General features: G+C 42.3%; 1 pseudogene; it reads left to right on the top strand.

Annotated features, from left to right (window-relative positions):
• LOC115291280 overlaps positions 1 to 20,142 on the top strand; it is a 138,440-nt pseudogene extending 118,298 nt beyond the window's left edge.
• The last annotated feature ends 248 nt before the right edge of the window (positions 20,143 to 20,390 follow it).

Below are 20,390 nucleotides of genomic sequence, written 5' to 3'. Positions count from 1 at the left end.
ACTCAGGAACCGTGAGCTCACCAACAAAGCAGAAGTCAGACGCTCAACCAACTGAGCCATCCAGGTGCCCCTAAACCCATTCTTCTATATACTCCTTAGTCACAGTAAACAAATAGCCTCCCCCCAAAAAAACCAACTTTTAAAATGGTGGAAACATCCAATATTTGAAGAAAATAAGGATTTGGGTCTATTTGAAAATCTGTTTTGGTCTATCTGAAAGTTTTTGAGCACATTACTGATTACACACCTTGAAAATCCATCTGCTATTCCTTAATACATTTCTTTAAATTTATTTATTTTGAGAGGGGAGGGGGGAGAGCGAGAGAGCGAGAGCGCGCGAGCAAGCGCAAGCAAGCATGAGCATGAGCAGGATAGGGGCAGATAGAGAAGGAGAAAGAGAATCCCAATCAGGTTTTATGCTGTCAGCACATGGAGCCTGAGGTGGGGCTCAATCTCATGACCCATGAGATCATGACCTGGGTCAAAATCCAGAGTTGCATGCTTAACAGACTGAGCCACCCAGGTACCTCAATACTTTCTTTTTCACCAATCTATGTAGAAAGAAATGGTTGGCTCTTTTGTGTTCTCAGCAAATTTGGTGTTCAACGCCATTAAGAATCTCAGCCCAACCTAACTCAGCAAATACACATTCCTGTACTCCCCCACCGAACTATCTGTACAGTCCACCACCAATCCCTTGTCCAACATTCCCTGGACTGAGTTCCAAGCCAGAGATGGTTCCTCCAAGGTCCTCTTTTTCCTCTCCAAGTTCTCCCCATCCTTAAGCACTGAAATGCAGCCCTATCACATCTATTAAACCATCTCTACCCAGTTCAGCACAATGCCCATTATATGTACTATTAATTGGGGTTAAGGAACACAGGTTATATTCTGTTTTGTGCTGGTTTTCTACTGACGTCTTCAATGGCCGTTTCAATCATGGTCACTAATTGGCACCATGCATTGTATTTTCATGCAGTAATCTAACAATGTAGAAATGCATCTATTTATGAAACTAATCAGTCCAAATGCTCTACGGGACTGTTTATCAAAATATAGGTACACTAATTCAGGTCAAAAATCAAGCAAATTTTCCCAACTTTCCCAGTAACGGCTTATTCAGATGCATCCTGGACCTAGCTGCTGGTGAGTATAAATCATGCACATGTATCTACTATGTTTGATAGAGCCTTCAATAAACCCTTAGGATAAAGTTTAACATGACGACATATGCTTGTCAAGGATTCAATCTCTTCTCCTGGAATGCTCAGAGATCAGTGGGCCAAAAATACTTTATATTCCAGGGGTTTCAGACCGCATGTTGCTCCTGGATTCCAAAAGGAGTCAGAAACAAAAGCTGCTTGATACAAAAAGGTTGGGGCGGACAAGGTGTGGTTCCACATACAAATATTGCTTATCTCATCAAAAGCCATTTTTGTACAAAATATTTGAGATTTTTTTATTTTACTCTTCAGGAATTTTTCCAAGATAACATGGTTTTTTGTTTTTTGTTTTTGTTTTTTTCCTGATGAATTCATCTTGGCAGCATGAGTGCTGTCCATGATACTGTGAAGTCTCTGGGGTCTGCCCTAACTTCAGCTTCTCCCCTTGGTAAATGGCCCCAGGTTGATATGGTCTTACAGTTCTACTGCCCACTTTTTCTATCTTATTTCATTTTTATTTGTGCTTCATACACTGCCTGTCTCAAAAAAAAAATGACTTAACGCAGTATTTGTTCTTAAAAAAAGTCTTGGCTCTCTGTTTTTCTACCATTTAGCGCTAACTTCTCACTGACATCAATGTGTTTCTGGCTGAATTATCTTATGCACAGTTTTTTAGGTGAGAGAGAGTCCCTGCGTGACTCAACCTATCCTCACAGTGTTGAGTATAACACTTCGACATCACCAAGAAGCCTCTGTAGCAGAGGCTAGATTTGTCGTTCGAGGGTTTTTTTCTATTCACCTCTGCTTCTTCAGCTAGCAGATATTTACTTTTCCTAAAAATAAGATGTCTAGATATGTGGGATTACCTCTCTGATTCCCACCTTCCACCCTCTGCCAAAATAGAAACGATGTCAAGAGCACTTTAGAACTGAGCTGACCAATATGGTAGCCACTGGCCCAAGGTGTCTGTTTAAATGAAATTAACATTAAAAATTTAGTCCCTCCGTTGCACTAACCATATGTTGAGTGTTCAACAGCCAGGTATGCTGTTTTTGACCATGACAAAAAGCATTTTGACCATGTCAGAAAGTTCCGCCGGACAGTGCTACTTTAGCAGATTAGGGGAAACAGGTTTCTAGGCCAGTAAAAATTATAGACTACTTAAAGGAAAGAAATGATGAGCTCAAAAGGACCTTTATTGTGCCTGCGCTAAATTCTCATGATCTTATATTTAAGCAACGGCATCACAGAATTTAACCTTCATAGTATTAGTAACTGTAAAATTCAGAGAGTAAATAATGGGGGAAAGTCTGTTTAACAGCCCAAAGCTTCAGATGTGATGGTGGTTTTATGATTCGGCCTAAGGGAGATGCAGTGCTGGTTCAGGTGGGATCCATCCTAGCTACACTCTGGTTCCTTGACAATGGAGGACTTTAGACAAAGCGTAAAGCAGGGTGCTCGCGTGGCGTAGTCAGTTATACGCCCAGCTCTTGATTTTGGCTCAGGTCATGATCTCACGGTGTGTGGGACGGACCCGGCATCAGCCTCTGTGCTGACAGTGCAGAGCCTGCTTAGGATTCTTTCCCTCCTTCTCTCTCTGCCCCTCCCCTGTTTGCAGGCTTGCTTGCACTGTCTCTCAAAATAAGTAAACACTTAAAAATAAACATTTAAAAATAAATAAATGAAGTATAAATCTAGAAAAAAAGAAAAAAAGATAAAGAAAACTCAATTCTAATCCAATATGGACCTCACAGGGGTAGTAAACCACACTGACCTTTGAACTATAGTATAATACTATAAACCTAGTACCTCCTCTTTATGATTTTCTTAATTTTATTTTCTCTAGCTTATTTTATTTTAAAAATACAGTATAGGGGCGCCTGGGTGGCTCAGTCGGTTAAGCATCTGGCTTGACTTAAGTTATGATCTCACGGTTCATGGGTTTGAGCCCCACGTCAGGCTCTGTGCTGACAGCTAGCTCAGAGCCTGGAGCCTGCTTCAGATTCTGTGTCTCCCTCTCTCTCTGACCCTCCCCTGCTTGTACTATCTCTGTCTCTCAAAAATAAACAGAAAACGTTAAAAAAAAAAAAAAACACAGTATATAAAACATGTAACATAAAATATGTGTTACTCCACTGTTTATATTATATCACAAGGCTTCTGGTCAACAGTAGGCTGGTAAGTTTTGGGGGAGTCATGTTTATATATGGATTGTCAACTGGGTCAGAGGGTCAGAACCCCTAACCCATGTGTTGTGCAAGGGTCATTTGTGCTCTCTTAACGCAAGAATAAAAAATTAAGTTTTCAGGAGCGCCTGGGTGGCTCAGTCGGTTAAGTGTCCAACTCCGGCTCAGGTCATGATCTTGTGGTTTGTGAGTTAGAGCCCCGCATCGGGCTCTGTGCTGACAGCTCAGAGCCTGGAGCCTGCTTCAGATTCTGTGTCTCCCCCTCTCTCTGTCTCTCCCATGCTCATGCTCTATGTCTGTCTCTCAATAATAAATAAAAATGTTAAAAAAAAAGTTTTCAGAGACGTAAAAAATTTTAGTGGACAAAGAGGAACGACGTATATTACCATACTAGCTAATACCTTTGAGTGATTACTGTGTGTCAGCGGTCTACATACATTGGCTTGTTTTATTCTGACAACAAGCCTTTAAGAAGGGACTTGGATGGTCCTTGAAGAACGGAGGCACAGAAAAGATAAGAAATAACCCCCGTGACAGTTAATAAGCAGTAAAACCTGGCCTGAAAGCAGGCAGGCTGACTCTAGAACCTGTGTCTTCACCGTTTTCATCTTTTAAATTCTTGGCCTGTGCAGAGATTTCATACGGTTCTAGAATTCTACTAAGTATCCTTTAATATTTCTTTACTGGCTCAGAAAATAGTTCAGATGTTACCAGATCTCCTGATTTTGAGTGTGAGCGACAATTTTTATTAAACTAATGACCTGTACAAATGTTGGTGCCAGAGAGATTTGGTTAACAGAATATAAGGTAACAGGCTGAACCCTCTAACTTTGGCACTAGGCAGCGAATAGAAAATTAGAGCATAGAGAGCAGATTGACAGGAGGTGCTGCAAGAAAAGGAATGCTCTTTTAAATAATGGCAAATGTCGTTTTTTTTTTTTTTAAACAAAAACAGTACTCCCCAGGAAATCTCAGTTTTTGTTTTTGTTCAACCAGGACTGTAATATTTAATTAACTTCACAGCTGGATCAACATATTGATGATATTTTATACTCACTTTTCTTAAATATTTCAGTGTGAACCACCTTTCTACCAATGCTCTCCCCATTCCTCTCCGGTTACACATTCACTTCTTTTCATTAGGGCTGATCGACCTTTTATTTTAAAATCGGTAGATTTATCTTTGCCAAAAACTCTATCATATCTCCGTGATGTCCTTCTTTGGATTCTTTAAGGGGTGTAGGAAAAACAAACAAGAAACCAAACCTAAGGATCATGGGGGGTACAGAAAACAATGTCTTTAAAATTGAGTGTAAGTTAAAAAAGAAAGGCTGACTTTAATGATTTCAGTGGATTTTTTTTGGATTACTTGAGACCTACTTGATACGTGGGGTTTCTTGTCAGCTCTGCCTTAAACCGAGGAGGCGGTAAACCATAGGCCATCGATTCTAAGCCACAGATTTGTTCCCTTTTTAGTATTTCTGCTTACAATTCTTGCTCTTAAGGGTGATGATGTGATGTGGCCCTCAGTGCTTATATGGGGGCCTCAAAGCTTTAGGAGCAGGCACCAGAGACTTAAAAAAAAAAACAAAACCAAAATAGGAGAGCACTTATTTAAAATATGTGATATCACCAGCGTTGTTGATGACAGAAAGTATGACACTCTTGGGGAGACAGTTGGTGGCTCTGGGTTGAAAAGTAATCGGGAAGAGTCAGTCTTTCAGTGACTATTAAAGTTTATTTAACTTACACTTTCCCTATTACACATGGCTAAGTTTTATATCCGATAAGAATCTATGAATAAATTAAGTCCAAAAGAACTCTTTTAATTAGAAACAAAAAATTTAAGTGGTAAGAAGCATAGTGCCATAGTTTAGTTAACAATATTGTTTTCCTTCTTAGTAGACATACATGAAATATCTTATAGTGATACCATCTTGCATTTGAGGAAATATCATAAACTTAGGGTAAGTCCTCAATCTTGTCCTTCTCATTACTCCTGAGTCCTTGGATGAATTCCTTTACATCCCTGCTTTTTAATTTTTATCACCTTTCAAATATAAATATAAAAATATTTATCACAGTGCTTTTGTGAGGATTCATGAAATAATGGAGGAAAGATACCTTAGCACAATGGCTACCACTTATGAGGACTCTATAAATGCTAGGTCCTCCTAGTAGTTATATGTGTTCATATGAGCAAGTTACAAAATTTTTAGATGCGGAGTTCTCTTAATTGTCAAGTTGAGTCTAAAACTTCCTGTCTGATCTCCTAGGGCTGTTGTGGTGTGCAAATGCAGTAATACCTATGAAATTGCTTATAATTGTAGTAGCAAATGATGCCATTAAATAATAAAGACACTGTCTCCCTTGGCTACGAGCACCTTGGCATACTCCCTGGGTTCAAGCAAAGATGGAGAGAAGACACTGAAGCTTTTTCTGGAGTTTAGAAGATGAGAACCTGAGATGAGATCATCTCTTCCTTCCATTTGTAAGATTTTTTGAAATTGAGTATCAATCACGTTTAATGCGTTGAGACTGTGTAACGTGTGGAACTGAGGAATGTGTGCCATGCAAGTACCTGACTCCGGATGGACCCACGGCCTGGAGGCCCCCGCTTGGCTCCAAGCCCTCCTCCTGTCCAAGCCCACCATCTTTTGCATCCCTGACCCCATCTCCTACCCTTTCTCCCATGAGCCTGGGATTTCCTCTGGCTTCTTTCATCATAAATGCATTTAGCACCAGTAAGAAACTTCTCAGCTCCATGTTTTGTTTCCCTTAATCCTGGGGAGGGGGAGGGCGCTAGTGGGAAAGGAGAAGGAGTGCTGATCTTGGCATTGATTCTCAAATTAGAATTGTAAACACGTGTAGGGCCTTGTCTTCTCTCCCACTGGCTAGCCTGGCAAGTGGCTCTATCATTTCCCTCCCTTGAAATGTTTCTTATGGTGACTAGAATCCATGATAGACTTTTGGTTCCTGAAATCTAAAACCTTTGCAAATATATTTTTCTTAGCAGATGAGGAACTTCGAAAAATTATAGCATGCCAGACGGGTTTAAACAATTCATCTGGTATGTTGAAGCTAATTAGACATGCAACATAAACACTGCCGTGATAAAAATGTACAGAAAAGGCATTTTACAAACAATATGACCACAAAACCCTACATCTGATAAAAAATGTTTAAAAAGAAACAAGGCTGTGCCAAAGTTATTTTCCAAAACCCATTATTTTGAGTGTGCTATCTGCACGAAGAGCCAAGTCACCCAAGAGCTTGATGTTAAAGAGTGAAGGACTCAAGTTAAACACAAAATGATTAGGAGCTCAGGAGGAAGGCAGGGGCCTTAATGGGCTCCGGTTGTCCTTGGCTCGAAACTTGTGAACTTTTCTCAACACGCGGCTTATTCTGTCGGCACCTCACCTTGCATAACGTTGGGTCTTATTTCCATGCGCGTCCTGAGATCTCAACTTCCCCTCCAGGCTTGCTTTTCAGAAGACAAGAAGCTGATTTCATGTACATCAAGAGAGAGATTTGGAAGAATTAATGATATGCATTTCCAAGTCTGCTGGGACACAGTGTGTGTCATAGGACATAGAAGCAAGGAGGCATGATTTATTTGTTCCCAATTTCCACACCACGCTTTTTCTATTAGCAAAGATGGCGCAGTGGGATATAACAGGATGAGCGAGACAGGACTCTGGCCTCTTAGAGTTACTTCAAGGAAGTCAAGACATTTAAAACAGTAACTGTAATAGACAGCAATGTTCAGTGTTGATTTTGAACAGAAAAATCAAATCTTCCCCACGTTTATTTTTTAATATACTAAGGCTTAATAGGAGATGTAACACTAGGGCAGTAAGAGAGAGACAGAAAGAAATGCAGTGAGGCAGGGAGGAAGGAGAATAAATACAATCGACACTTTCCATTACTAATCTGGCCACATTTAAAAAAAAATATCACAGCATGCTCAGTCTTTCTGCAAAAGTTGTGCAAGGAAACAGCACCTCAGAACAATTCCTCAGCCTCTAATTGTCCAAGTTATTTGCATAGGGTATTATTCACCTGACAACACACTTCCTACTAGGACTTGAGCTGAAAGTATTCAGGGGAGGCTGCGTGTTGGAGGTGATGTTTCAGCTGAAGTTTTCAAGATGAGTAGTGTTCTGGTAGATTCGGACGGAGGGAGGGCATTCCAAGACGTCAGATGTGCTGAGCAAAGATTGCTCCTATGAAAGGAGGGTCGCTTTCCTCCCCTACCACGTAAGAACTAAATAGACCAAACCCTCAGCAGGCCTCTCACATGCTGGTCGGTCCGTCTGCTCTGGGCAGAAAGATCATTTTTACTGACGGTTTTCCATACGAGGGTTGTAAAATCTCAACAAGGCTTTGATGTTTCCAACTGGATTTTCAAATCCAAAGGTTTGATTTAGGGGACAAGAGAGGGTACGGTGAAGGGAAGGCCACATAAGAGGGGGCTGTACGATAAAACCATGTAGAAATCAATTTTTACTTCGCAGGAAATACTGCCAAACGCTTTCCAATCACTTCCTGCCTCTATTGGCCTGTGTCAAAAAGAGTATGTCATTAACACCAAAAATGATGACAAATGGTGACTATAACATGTAGGAAAACAGCAAGTCCAAACAACTGGAAAAACATGCTTTGATTTAAAAGCATTTTTTTAAATCAACCTTCCTCAAATTTGAAATTAAGTCACTAATTCATTCATTCAACAAGTATTTACTAAATACCAACTAAATGCTAAGGAGTAATCTTAGCCCTGATCTTTTTGTTTACAATTAAGTATTTTCTGGTCTGCAATCTGGACAAATGCAAGAGTGAAAGCAAGAGAAAGTTTAAATGTGGGGCACCTGGTGGCTCAGCAGTTAAGCCTCCGACTTCAGCTCAGGTCATGATCTCATGTTCGTGGGTTCGAGCCCCATGTCAGGCTCTGTGCTGATAAGCTCAGGGCCTGGAGCCTGCTTCCGATTCTGTGTCTCCCTCTCGCTGCCCCTCCCCCTCTCATGCTCTGTCTCTCCTGTATCAAAAATAAAACATTAAAAAAAGTTTTTTAAAAAGTAAGTTTAAATGCAGAGACTGAGTTTACTGAGTCTACTTCACCGGGGTCTTGAGATTAGCTATCTTAATACAAAGAGAATCTATTTAACCTCATTCTAAACGTGCCTGTTAGAGATCTATACTGGAGACTTTGTTTTTTAAAAAATGGAAGTTCAGGAAACCTGAAACCATTTCCCCAAAAAAGACACATGCTACTGACGGTTTAAAATACATATTGAGGTGGTTAAAAAAACATCTTTGCATAAAAACAAAAATAAAAATCACAAGTTCTAAGATGACACAGAGTAAAATATTTGACTAAAATATGTGGAGATACTGGTGTAATTCTTTTTCACTAAACTTGCCTGCTGCCTTAATAGTTTATTACCTGGGCACTTGGGGGGGCTCAGCTGGTTGAGCATCTGACTTCAGCTCAGGTCATGATCTCACAGTTTGTGAGTTTGAGTCCCACATCAGGCTCTGTGCTGACAGCTCAGAGCCTGGGGCCTGCTTTGGATTGTGTGTCTCCCTCTCTCTCTGCCCCTCCCCGGCTAGTGCTCTGTCTCTACTTCAAAAATAAACAAACATTTAAAAAAATTTTTAAAATAGTTTATTACCTATAGCCAACAAAACAGCAAGAAATATATCTAGTATAATACTAAAAGGAAAAAGAAACTAGTCTCCAAAACACCAATCCTAAAAATTTTTAAATGTTATTTTTGAAGGAGTGAAAGACAGAGTATGAGTGAGGAAAAGGCAGAGAGAGGGAGAGACAGAGAATCTGAAGCAGGATCCAGGCTCTGAGCTGTCAGCACAGAGCCTGATGAGGGGCTCAAACCCATGAACCATGAGATCATGACTTGAGCCGAAGTCAGATTGAGCCACCCAGGTGCCTCAAATTCCAAATTTGAATTCACTGGATTTATATGATGGATTAAACTTTTTCCCCCTAAATACTGCCTTTTTTTTTTCATTCAAATATGAGTTGGACCTTCTCATTTTATCCTCCGTATCTTTAAGTTTTGTATTCTATCGTTTTGCCATTAACCAATTCTGCAATTTCTTCAGAACTAAATTCTCTATAACATTTTTTTTCAGCAGGGTCTAATCCATTGACTACTTCTTCCATTGAGTTTTTATTTTTAATAATTTTAATTTGTTTTTTTTACTTAAATCTCCCACCACCACAATTTCTCCCCAGCGACTGACTTGGAACTCTCCCACCATTTTGACTTTCTAGTCAATGAGAGGTGTCTAGTTCAACATGGCCTGCCTCCGTGTATAAACCCAGGGTTACCACTCATACCACATTCCATGTAAAAGTACACTCCGAATTGGTGCTCCTGGGAACCATTTACGTAGATCGAGTGTACGTGGTGATGTCATTCCCATGGATGCAAAATAAAGGCTGCCTCTTGGAACTGCATAGACCCTAGGGCCCCCAGAAATATAAGCCTAGCTGCTTTCAAGATTTAAAAACCTCACACAACAGATTCTTATTTTCATGTTACAGAGAAGAATGAGGCTCAGAAAGGCTCTCTCAGAGTCACATGACTAAGTAAGGCACCAAGATTCAAACGTCAACCTGGTTGGCTCCAAAGTGTTCTTTCTTTGCACCATCTAACATTGATTCAATTACTCTGAGGTGGGAATTCCTGCTTTTCTGGTCTTGGGTTGCCAGTGGCTCAGAACACCCTACTAAGAAGGATGCAGGACAGGATTAAAGATCAAAGTGAGCCTGAGAACTTCGTTCTGCCCCATGACCACGTACCACCCCAGCCTCAGTGGACCATGCAGCAAGTGTTTGCCCTGTGTCCCCAACCAGCAGGCCTAGAGCTCTGTCAGCACAAATGCACTATCCATAGTGGAGAAACTTCATTTAGAGTATCGTTCTTATGTAAAAGTCTCCAAATGGTGCCTTCTTCAACTCATTTGAGTTTCTGGAAATCAAAGTGAGTGAAGTTACTAAAACCCAACATAGAAATGAATTACTCTTTATATAGAAAAATATTTTTAAGCCTTCAAGTTACATATGATAAGTTCTGTCTTTTCTAGAACATGGGAGAATAATCTCTAATAGCACTCAAGAAAAATGGGGAACATTTTGATCAAGCAATCTGGATTGTCTGTCTTCTTTCCTCCCTCTCGCCCACTGTCAACACAACCATCTATGAAATGCCAGGTCCTCAAAAAGCTTATGGTCTCACGTGATGGTGTGGAGCTAGAAAATAAGTAAATAAATGGAGATTTTTAAAAAAGATACTTTCAGAAAGTGATCAGGGCTAAAAATTAAATAAAACACTCAGATGAAATAGAGAAAAATGGGGCACAGCTAATTCAAACTGGGCTGCAGAGACTACCATTTAGAAGGGGTGACCTGAAGAGTAAGAAGGCACCAGAGCCCCAGGGAAAGCCTTCCGACGTAAGCAGCACCAGCGCAAAACCAGAGGAAAGAGGCTGGGCTGCTGTGTTCAAAGAGTAAACAGAAGGCCAGTGGGCAGGAGTGAGGTTCCGTGGAGAGAGGGGCCTGGAAAGAGGTGAGGGAGGTTTGCAGGGTCCGATCAGGTAGGTAGTCCCTGCATGCGAAGGTCATGGGTCCGCATTTTATTCTGAGCATATGGGAAGCTACTGGAGGGTTTGTTTGTTTGTTTAATGTTTTATTTGTTTTTGAGAGAGAGACATCGAGAGAGAGAGAGAGAGAGAGAGAGAGAGAGGGAGAGAGAGAAAGTGCGAATAGGCAAGGATCAGAGAGAGAAAGAGGGAGACACAGAATCTGAAGGCAGCTCCAAGCTCTGAGCCTTCAGCAAAGAGCCTGATGCAGGGCTCGAACTCACAAACTGCAAGATCATGACCTGAGCCGAAGTCGGAAGCTTAACCGACAGAGCCACCAAGGTGCCCCGTGGGGGGTTTTAAGCAGTAGGTGACACAGTTTGATTTACACTCTCCAAAGATCCCCTAGATTCTACAGGGCACCGGTAAAAGCAGAGAGGGGAGTCTGGGGACTGCCTCTCAGAGCCCAGGTGAGAGACGGCCAAGCATCTGAATGGGATGATGTGGTGGAGATGGGGAGGATACAATGGATATGGGGATGTTTCGAAGGTAGAGGTGACAGGACCTGAGTGCACTGTGAAATAAGAGGGAATCAAAGCTGCTGAACGTTTTGCCTGGCCTTGTAGTTGTTTGGGGACTAATTCTCAGACGAAAGCAGCAACTGCCGAGTAGCTCGACTGAGTGATCTCGGCAAGTTATCCAAAAGGCACTGTCCCACAACTGGAATGAGACAGGCAGTAAAGCTAAGGTTCACAGGACACATGATGTCGTTTACCTTTCAGGAGCCACAAGTCATCACTTAGAGCCTTGCTACTTCAAGTACGGCCTGAGGACAACAGCCCTGAATTACGTACGGGGTTGGAAATGCAGAGTCTCCCCCAACACTCCAGACCCCCCTGAATCAGATTTGCTTTTGTAGCAAGATCCCGAGGGGATGCATGGGCCTACTCAGGTTGTAGATGCAGTGGCACAAAGAAGTTCAAGTAGATTGGAGGCTCTATCCCTTGCTTTAAGAAATATACAAAGGAATGCTCAGTTAGCTTAAAATAGAGATTGCTTTTTACCGGAACAACAAAAATACCAAAACAAAACCTAAACCTAGCTCCTCTAAGCCTGCTTCAAATCACCGCGCTTACTAGATTTCTTTCTCTTGCCAATGGCCTTCCCTTCACATCATTTTAGTAATTGCACACCAGAGAATGGAAATCCACACAAATCTGGTTAGCAGACTTCAGGGTCTTGTGGCCAGGCATACCGCTCTCCAGTAATATTTTAAGGAAAACATTACTTTCTTCAATTATAAATAGAGGTCACAGCAATTTTTGCACAGACCCCTAAATGTTTTATGATGTTCTTAATGAAAAAAAAGGCAAAGAAGCCAACACTTCAATATATCACACACACCAGAGCAACAAAAATTATAATAAAAAAATCTATGTACTCAACTATATTTTCAACTGGCCGTCAATCTACTGAGAAAGGAATCATTTACATTGAGCTCGTTTCTTACTTGAGGGGAACCTCGCGGAGAAGGGCATTTCCCTCAAAATCTGGGTTTCCTTCCTTGAAAAAGTCACCGAAAAATTGAATGCAAAAGCCATCTGTTTCAAAATTCAATCAAGATGTTTTCCAGAGCGATGGTACTGGTGTCCCTGCATTGGCTTGTGCAGAAGTTATTAGCCAAAGTTTGAAGAGAATTTGAATTCAAAGATCAATTCAACAAGTATTTACTGAACACATGTAACATTTAGGCTTTTTTATTTTTAATTATGTGCATACAGAGTGACTGAGAGGTGCTGGCTGAGAAGTTTCCACACTAACAATTTCAAAGACAGAAAGGAGTGAACTTCCACCTAAAACACTAACCACTATGAAGATTTGGTCCAACTTTTGGAGTATTAAATGTATTGGGTCTTTTCCCCCCTTGTTTTTAAATATCTGAATCTAGTGATACTGCTTACATGTCCCCTCTTTATTCAGAGAGATCTCTCCTGCCCATCCAACCAAATAGCAATTTTTCCCGTTATTCTCTCCCATAACTGAGTTCTTTTCTTACTTGGCATTTAACACATGCTCTAATTTTGTGTATCTTTATTTTCTTTTTGTCTTCCCATGAGATCACTTCTCATAAGAACATGGGACGGTCCCATTTGCTCCCCAATCAATAGAAGAATGAATCCATGAAAGTGTTAACTGCCAAATCTGTTCTCCGATCCACTGATTACTTCCTCCTTATTTCAGATGCTCTGAGTAAAGCTCCTCTTTCCCTATGTTTCTTACTCATCTGCTTATTCACTTGAAAAACTATGTGTGTCTAGGTAGATGTATGTGTTGGGTACGCTTACCTAAGAGATTCGAAACACATTGTTTGGGGCCTCTGATTCTAAATGTCAGCTGACCTAATCATCCAGCAATTAAGGAATACTAACACATTCTTATTGCTTAATTTCTAATTTTTCTCATTTAAATCTGAACGTGGAAGCCAATAGTAAACTGCATGACCTTCCTCGGTCAGGAATTTTCATCAGTTACTAAAGCTTAACAATTAGGTCCAACATCTAAGTCAGCAGTGCCAAGCACTCCCATTAAAATTATTTGCCTTTTACTATGTTAGCCAAATTATGGTATTTCAAAGAAGATGCCTGGGAAGATCGATCTGGTTAGAAAGCAAGAAGAACAAGACTAGGGTGACCCGATGGGGTGGTTCCTGATTTACACATGGACTACAGGACGGCGGCAGGCAGGCTGACCCTGCAGAAGGGGGCAAACAAACCAGTGGGCCACCAACAGCAACCTTCAATCCAACGAGAAGAAAGCAAGTACCTCCATCTAAATTTGTCTCTAGCTTAGAACGTCAAAGGTGCATCTCAAGGGGTGCCTGGGTGGCTCTCAGTTGGGTAAGCGTCCGACTTCAGCTCAGGTCATGATCTCACGGGTCGTGGGTTTGAGCCCTGCATTGGGCTCTGTGCTGACAGCTAGCTCACAGAGCCTAGAGTCTGTCTTCGAATTCTGTGTCTCCCTCTCTCTTCTTTCTCTGACCCTCCCCTGCTCATGCCGTCTCTCTCTCTCAAAACTAAATTTAAAACACATTAAAAAAAAAGCTGCATCTCAGTAGATCCGCTTAACCAGTTCACAGGGAGCAAGACACAGAGGTTAGGAGAAATATTTAGAAAAATTACTGAGTCAATTTTGTGTGCCATGTTAAAAGAAAACTCTAAGAGTTGATTTGAATGCCCAGATCTATTAGGCTTATAAAGGTAGCAAACAAAAACTCTCATGTACATTCCATAAAATTCTCAAGTCAGGCTTGAATATCTACTAGTTTTCTTTCTTTCCCTTTCTTTTTTTCTTTTTTGACAGACAGAGATAGCTTGAGTTGGGGAGGGAAGGGAGAGGGAAAGACAGAGCATCCTAGGCAGGCTCTGCACCATCCGGGGGGAACCCAATGCAGGGCCTGAACTCAAGAAACTGTGAGATCATGACTTGAGCCAAAACCAACAGTCAGACACTTAACGGACTGAGCGATCCGGGCACCCTGAAAATTAACAGATATTTGAGGGGTGCCTGGGTAGCTCAGTTGGTTGAGCAGCTGACTCTTGGTTTTGGCTCAGGTCATGAGCTCACGGTTCATGAGTTTGAGGCCTGTATCGGGCTCCACACTGACAGTGATCGGGACTCTCTCTCTCCTTTTCTCTCTGCCCCTCTCCTGCTCATGCTGTCTCTCTTCTCTCAAAATACATACATAAACTTAAAAAATATATGTTAATTTTCTATGTGCATTTTTCATTATAAAAGTAAAAACAATCATTAAAAAAATTCGCAAGGTAGCAAACTAAAGGACACCACCCCAAATTGCTAATATCACCAGAGGTCACAGATTAACAGACGCTGGTAAAAATGCACAACAAAAGAGAATATGTCTTCTGTTTGTCAGCTTAGTATACTTCCTGCCAAAACTACTAAGAGGAGCTTAGTGTATTGATTTAAAAAGAGTGGTGATGAATACATTCAAGAGAGAAAGGAAAGCTAAAATAAAAAACGGATAGGAAAACTGAATTAGAGTCATTTATATTCCCTAGCTTTCCACAACTTTCACTGCTAAATGAGCAGAGGTCTGGAACGAGGAACGTCTTCGAAAGGCAGTTAAGCCCCTTTTACATTGATGATGCCGGGATCTGGCAGCTCTTTAAAACCTTGTCTAGTGGCCACCACAGCAGACCTAGGGTTGTTTTTTTGTTTCAATTAAAAAAAAATGTTTTTTTACATTTATTTTTGAGGGACAGAGAGAGACAGAGCGTGAACAGGGGAGGGACAGAGAGAGAGAGATACACAGAATCCGAAACAGGCTCTAGGCTCTGAGCTACCTGTCAGCACAGAGCCCGACGTGGGGCTCGAACCCACGAACCATGAGATCATGACCTGAGCCGAAGTTCAACCGACTGAGCCACCCAGGCGCCCCCAGATTTAGGTTTTTAATACTCATCCCACACGTCCCTGAGTATTGGTTACATAGTTTGAAGACTGAAGACTTTACCTCCGTTAAGGGGTATGTCTGATTATTCTGTTATCCTTGGTACTAATTAGTTCAGGACCGAGATATCTGGCCAAAAAGGTATGAGAAGATGTTTGCCAATGACTTTCTGCAAAGTCCTTGAGAGAGCCACCGGAGCCATGCCTCTTGCATAGTCACGTAAAAACTAAATAAACATCATAGATAGTACAGAACACAAAAAATCCTAGATGATGTGGTTGAATAGAAGAATGTATAGAGACTAAACCTAGATATGTAAGAGCCATTTAAATAAGCCAGAGTATTAGTGAGTGTTGGCTTGCTCCTATTTGTCATAAAATGCTCCAAGAAAGAGACGAGTTCAGGGGCACCTGGGTGACTCAGTCAGCTAAGGAGCTGAATCTTGATTTTAGCACAGGTCATGATCTCATGGTTTCAGGAGTTCGAGCCCCACGTTGGGCTCTGTGCCAACAGTACAGAGCCTGCTTGGGATTCTCTCTATTCCTCTCTCTCTGCCCCCCCCCAAAAGTAAATAAACTTAAAAATAAAAAAAGTGGAGCACCTGGGTGTCTCAGTCGGTCGAACGTCTGAAAAAGAACATGAAAGATGAGCTCTGAGAAGTTTCCCATTCACAAAGAGATATGCGGGAAGGAAATAGTTGAGCATCTGGGTGCTGGATTACAGGACTGGAAAGGGGAGTAAGGTATGGCTTTCTTGTCAACGCCTCATGTTTTAGTGGTCTCAATAGAACCACCATTAATCTGAAAGGGAGACATGGGTAGAGCAAGGTTAACAAAGAAAATGGAGGAAGTAGGTCTAGCACAGAACACTGGATATAGTTACCAGTGTGATAAATTACCAGATATAAAGAGATGAGAAGCCTGTTATGATTCTGAGGTAATTATATTGCCAAAGAATTCACAGAACTAGTCTTCAAGAACACCTATGGTGATTCAGACCCTAGATGGACGCTCAGTCCCCCAAAGTGACACAAGTAGAAACTGGATTAGGAAACTGGATTATGGTCACAACGTCTACCTCCGATAAAACAATGTCAGATAAGAGGCAAAAAAAGACGTGCCAGTGAATGGGGTCAGAGGTCACAGAAAATAGTGGTCAAGAAACTTGTGCCCAGGTAGCAGAGACACGCTGATCCTCCCACCACCACCACCCCCTGCCACCCCCCACTGCCTGGTCTAAGTGTACCCCCAATGCCTGTGCAGGAGACTTCCAACACTGTTATGGACCAGTTCTTTTTTTTTATCTAAACGGCAATTTGTTAATACAATTATAGTGTCCTTGAGTTACCACTGTATTGTGTGACGTGTGTTTGGGGTGTGTGTGTAGATAACTTGCCTTTTATTACACAGACGCTCAGATCAGGAGGACCCAACTCTCAACCTGATGAAAACAACTGGGCATTCTCAGAGATCCTGGATTTGAGCATGATGCAGTGTAGGCTGGGGACTCACAAGAATGCAGAATACCTGGTTCCAAAACAGGCGTGTGGGAGGAGGGTGTGTGTGCAAGAAGATTCAAAGTAGAGGAAGCACGGCTCAGAGAGTCATTTCAGTACGGAGTCGGGCGGCCCCAGAGAAAGTGGGACTTAGACCCATCTTTGGTCTCCTATTCTTGGAATCGTTGCCGAACTCAGCTGAGAGCCTAGGCATCCGCCGCATGTTAAAGCGGACAAAACTGGACTTGCCGCCTAGGAAGAGCCTTAGCGACCAGTCACGTATAGATTAGCGAAACCGTAGCCACCCAAGCACCACTCCCATGCCGTTCATGACAATTTATAAATTCCCCCCTTTGCTCTTTGAAAACCTTAATCTCCTTTGTCTCTCTGGAGCATACTGTCCGTTTCGGTCCGCTCTCTGTCTCCTGGCTGCCAATCCCTAAGACCTCAAAATAAACGCACTCATTTTATTTTGCAGCTTGCACTTTTGTCTTCTGTCAGTCAAGGCGGGTTCCCCCGCCACCAAGCAATTCTCCAGCGCCAGTTAGGTGTCCCACAGTTGAGCTCAAGTCTGACACTGTGCACAAGAGATAGCATCAGATTTCAGGAGGCTGCTCCCTCCCTGTTAGACACTTGTCCCAAATCCAGGTTACCACTGTGCTTCTGACTACAAACCGGAGGTTCCAAAGTCCCTCTCTTCAGATTTCATTTGCTAGAGGGGCTCCCAGAACTCAAGAACCGTTTTCCTTACTAGATCACCAGTTGGTTATAAACGATACAACACAGAACCAGACGCCGAGAGCAAGGTACAGAGAAGAGGCACAGAGCTTCCCTGGCCTGCCCAAGGGCGCCAGTCTCCCCAATCTCCATGTGTTCACTCACCCGGAAGCTCCCAAATCCAGGCCTTGGGGTTTCTGTGGAGGCATCACTATAGACGCACAACTGACTACATCATTGGTCCTAGGCAAGTGGTTCAGCCTCCAGCCGCTCTCCCCTTCCCCCCACCAGAGGTCAAGGGGGTGGGAATGAAACTTCCAACCCTCCACTCTCCAGATGAGGAACCAGCCTGCTACCTCAGGTGTGGTCCAAGGGCCCATTAACATAACAAAAGACATCTTTGTTGCTTTCTTCACTTAGGAAATTCCAAGGGTTTTAGTAGCTGTGTGTCAAACATGGGATCAAGACCAAATATATATATTTATTAGAAATTCCAGGATCATAGAACTTTTGCTTTTTTTCCTCCTGAGGAAAGGAGGCGTGTTCTACACGTGGTTAGAGGAGTGAACTGTAGAGACTTAGCTGTCCACCAAAATCCATTCTCCCCTCTAATGTAGCCCTGGATCATGTCAGCAAGCTCTGGAACCTTCTCCCACCTGACACTGCTTATGATTACTTAGGACATCGCTAACAGAACATGAGTAAAGTGATAGCCGAGTACCAGGTAGAGACCTTCAAGAGAATGGACCTGTCTCTCTTACCCTCCCCCTTCCCTTGCGCTAAGCCTCGGCATGGGCATACCTGTAAGCCAACTGTAACCTTGCGTTCTGCATGCAAGAATGCCTCAGACACAGGTTCCAAAACTTTCTTACAGTTCAGGGCATCCCATGTCTCAGTAATCTTTTCACAGTGCCTGTAGGCCGAAAGGAATATCCTAATGATTTCATTTAAAAGCATTTAGGTTGGCGCGCCTGGGTGGCTTGGCCGGCTAAGTATCTGCCTTTGGCTCAGGGACTGATCTCATGGTTCATGAGTTCAAGGCCCGTGTCGGGCTCTGTGCTGACAGCTCGGAGCCTGGAGCCTGCTTCAGATTCTGTGTCCCCCTCCCTCTCTGCCCCCCCTCCACCTCTCATGTTCTTTGCCTCTCTCAAAAATAAACTTAAATTTCCAAAATAAAGATGAAAACAAAACCAGTTAGGTTGATGCTGCCAGCATCAATTGTAGCCTCTGTCACTTCCAAGTACCCGATGTCTCTGTCCAAGGAGATGAAGTCACACTGTACACACCTGAGGGCTATGGCCCTGTACCCATGAGCATCCACCATGTGCCCATTTGTGCCCATTTTGCTTTCTTTAGGCAAGGTACATGTTTATCGGTGGATCCCAATGGATGAGAAGAACGTGTAATGGATGTCTTGCTGGTGATTGCCATGAACAAACACTGAGAGATTTGGATTATCCAACCCTGTGGTGGGATAATGCTTCTGAAAGATCAAGCTCTGAGATATAGTAAAATAGCTGGTGTGAAAGTATGAGAAATTACAGAGCTCATACAGAAGGCTTTGAAGAATGACCGCAAAGTTTAGAAAGAACGTGGAAGGTTAGGCTTTGCAGAGTCCATAGCAAGTCAAAGAATCACAGCATTTAAAGGAGAAAAGGCCCTAGGGGTACCTGGTTGGCTCAGTTGGTTAAAGGTCATTATCTCACAGTTTGTGGGTTTGAGCCGTGTTTGGCTCTGTGCTGACAGCTCAGAACCTGGAGCCTGCTTTGGATTCTATGTCTTCCTCTCTCTCTGACCCTCCCCTGCTCACACTATGTCTGTCCCTCTCAAAAATAAATAAACGTTAAAAAAAGTTTAAGTAGAAAAGGCCCCTATTGATACCTCTGATGTGGAAGAGAAAACAGAACAAATTATGGCTGAAGCTGAACCTCCTTCAGAAACTGTCTTTATGGGGTGCATTGGTGGCTCAATCAGTTAAGTGTCCGACTTCAGCTCAAGTGATGATCCTGTGGTTTGTGGGTTCAAGCCCCGCATCGTGCTCTCTGGTAACAGCTCAGAGCCTGGAGCCTGCTTCCGATTCTGTGTTTCCCTCTGTCTCTGCCCCTCTCCCACTCATGCTGGGTTTCTCAAAAATAAACATTAAAAAATGTTAAAAACAACAAAGTTGTTTTTAAACCTGTGCTTTGGATGCCTGGAACTGCCCAAATTGGAGAGGGAATAGAAAGCTCCTGGGGTGATCACGACGACTTTGAGAAGGAAGAGGAGGATGAAGGTGTAGGGAGGAAGCTATCACACTTAACAGTATAAAAACAGACACTGAAGTAGAAGTGTCCAACACCAAAAGCCAAGATGTCCCTCCTGTACTCTTAGACACAAGAAATGATCATCTTAGAACCAGCCAAGAATCCACAGAAAAGAGAAAGAGAAACTATCAGTCCGAAACCAGAAATGGCACCAAATAAACAGCTAGTGATAAGGAGAAAAAAAGAAGAGAGCTGCTAACTGGAGGTCACATGGTTGATATTTGGTTATATAATTATTAAAAGGATATTTAGTGCTAAAAAAAAAAAAACCAGACACTGGATTATGTCTTAATGACCTACTAGTCATTTGAAAAGAATAGTGCATCTAAGTCAAGAAATAGTCTTGGTTCTTTTGCAACTGTCATTACTCACTGAGGAGATTTGTGCGTCTGTTGAACTTGGTACTTCTCAAGTACCACCCACCTCACTTCCAATTCAACATGGCCT

This window comes from Suricata suricatta, chromosome 5 (genome assembly GCF_006229205.1).
Source record: "Suricata suricatta isolate VVHF042 chromosome 5, meerkat_22Aug2017_6uvM2_HiC, whole genome shotgun sequence".
In the NCBI taxonomy this organism is placed as follows: Eukaryota; Metazoa; Chordata; class Mammalia; order Carnivora; family Herpestidae; genus Suricata; species Suricata suricatta.
The sequence above is the reverse complement of the archived record's forward strand: the minus strand, read 5'-3'. Positions and strand labels throughout refer to the sequence as shown.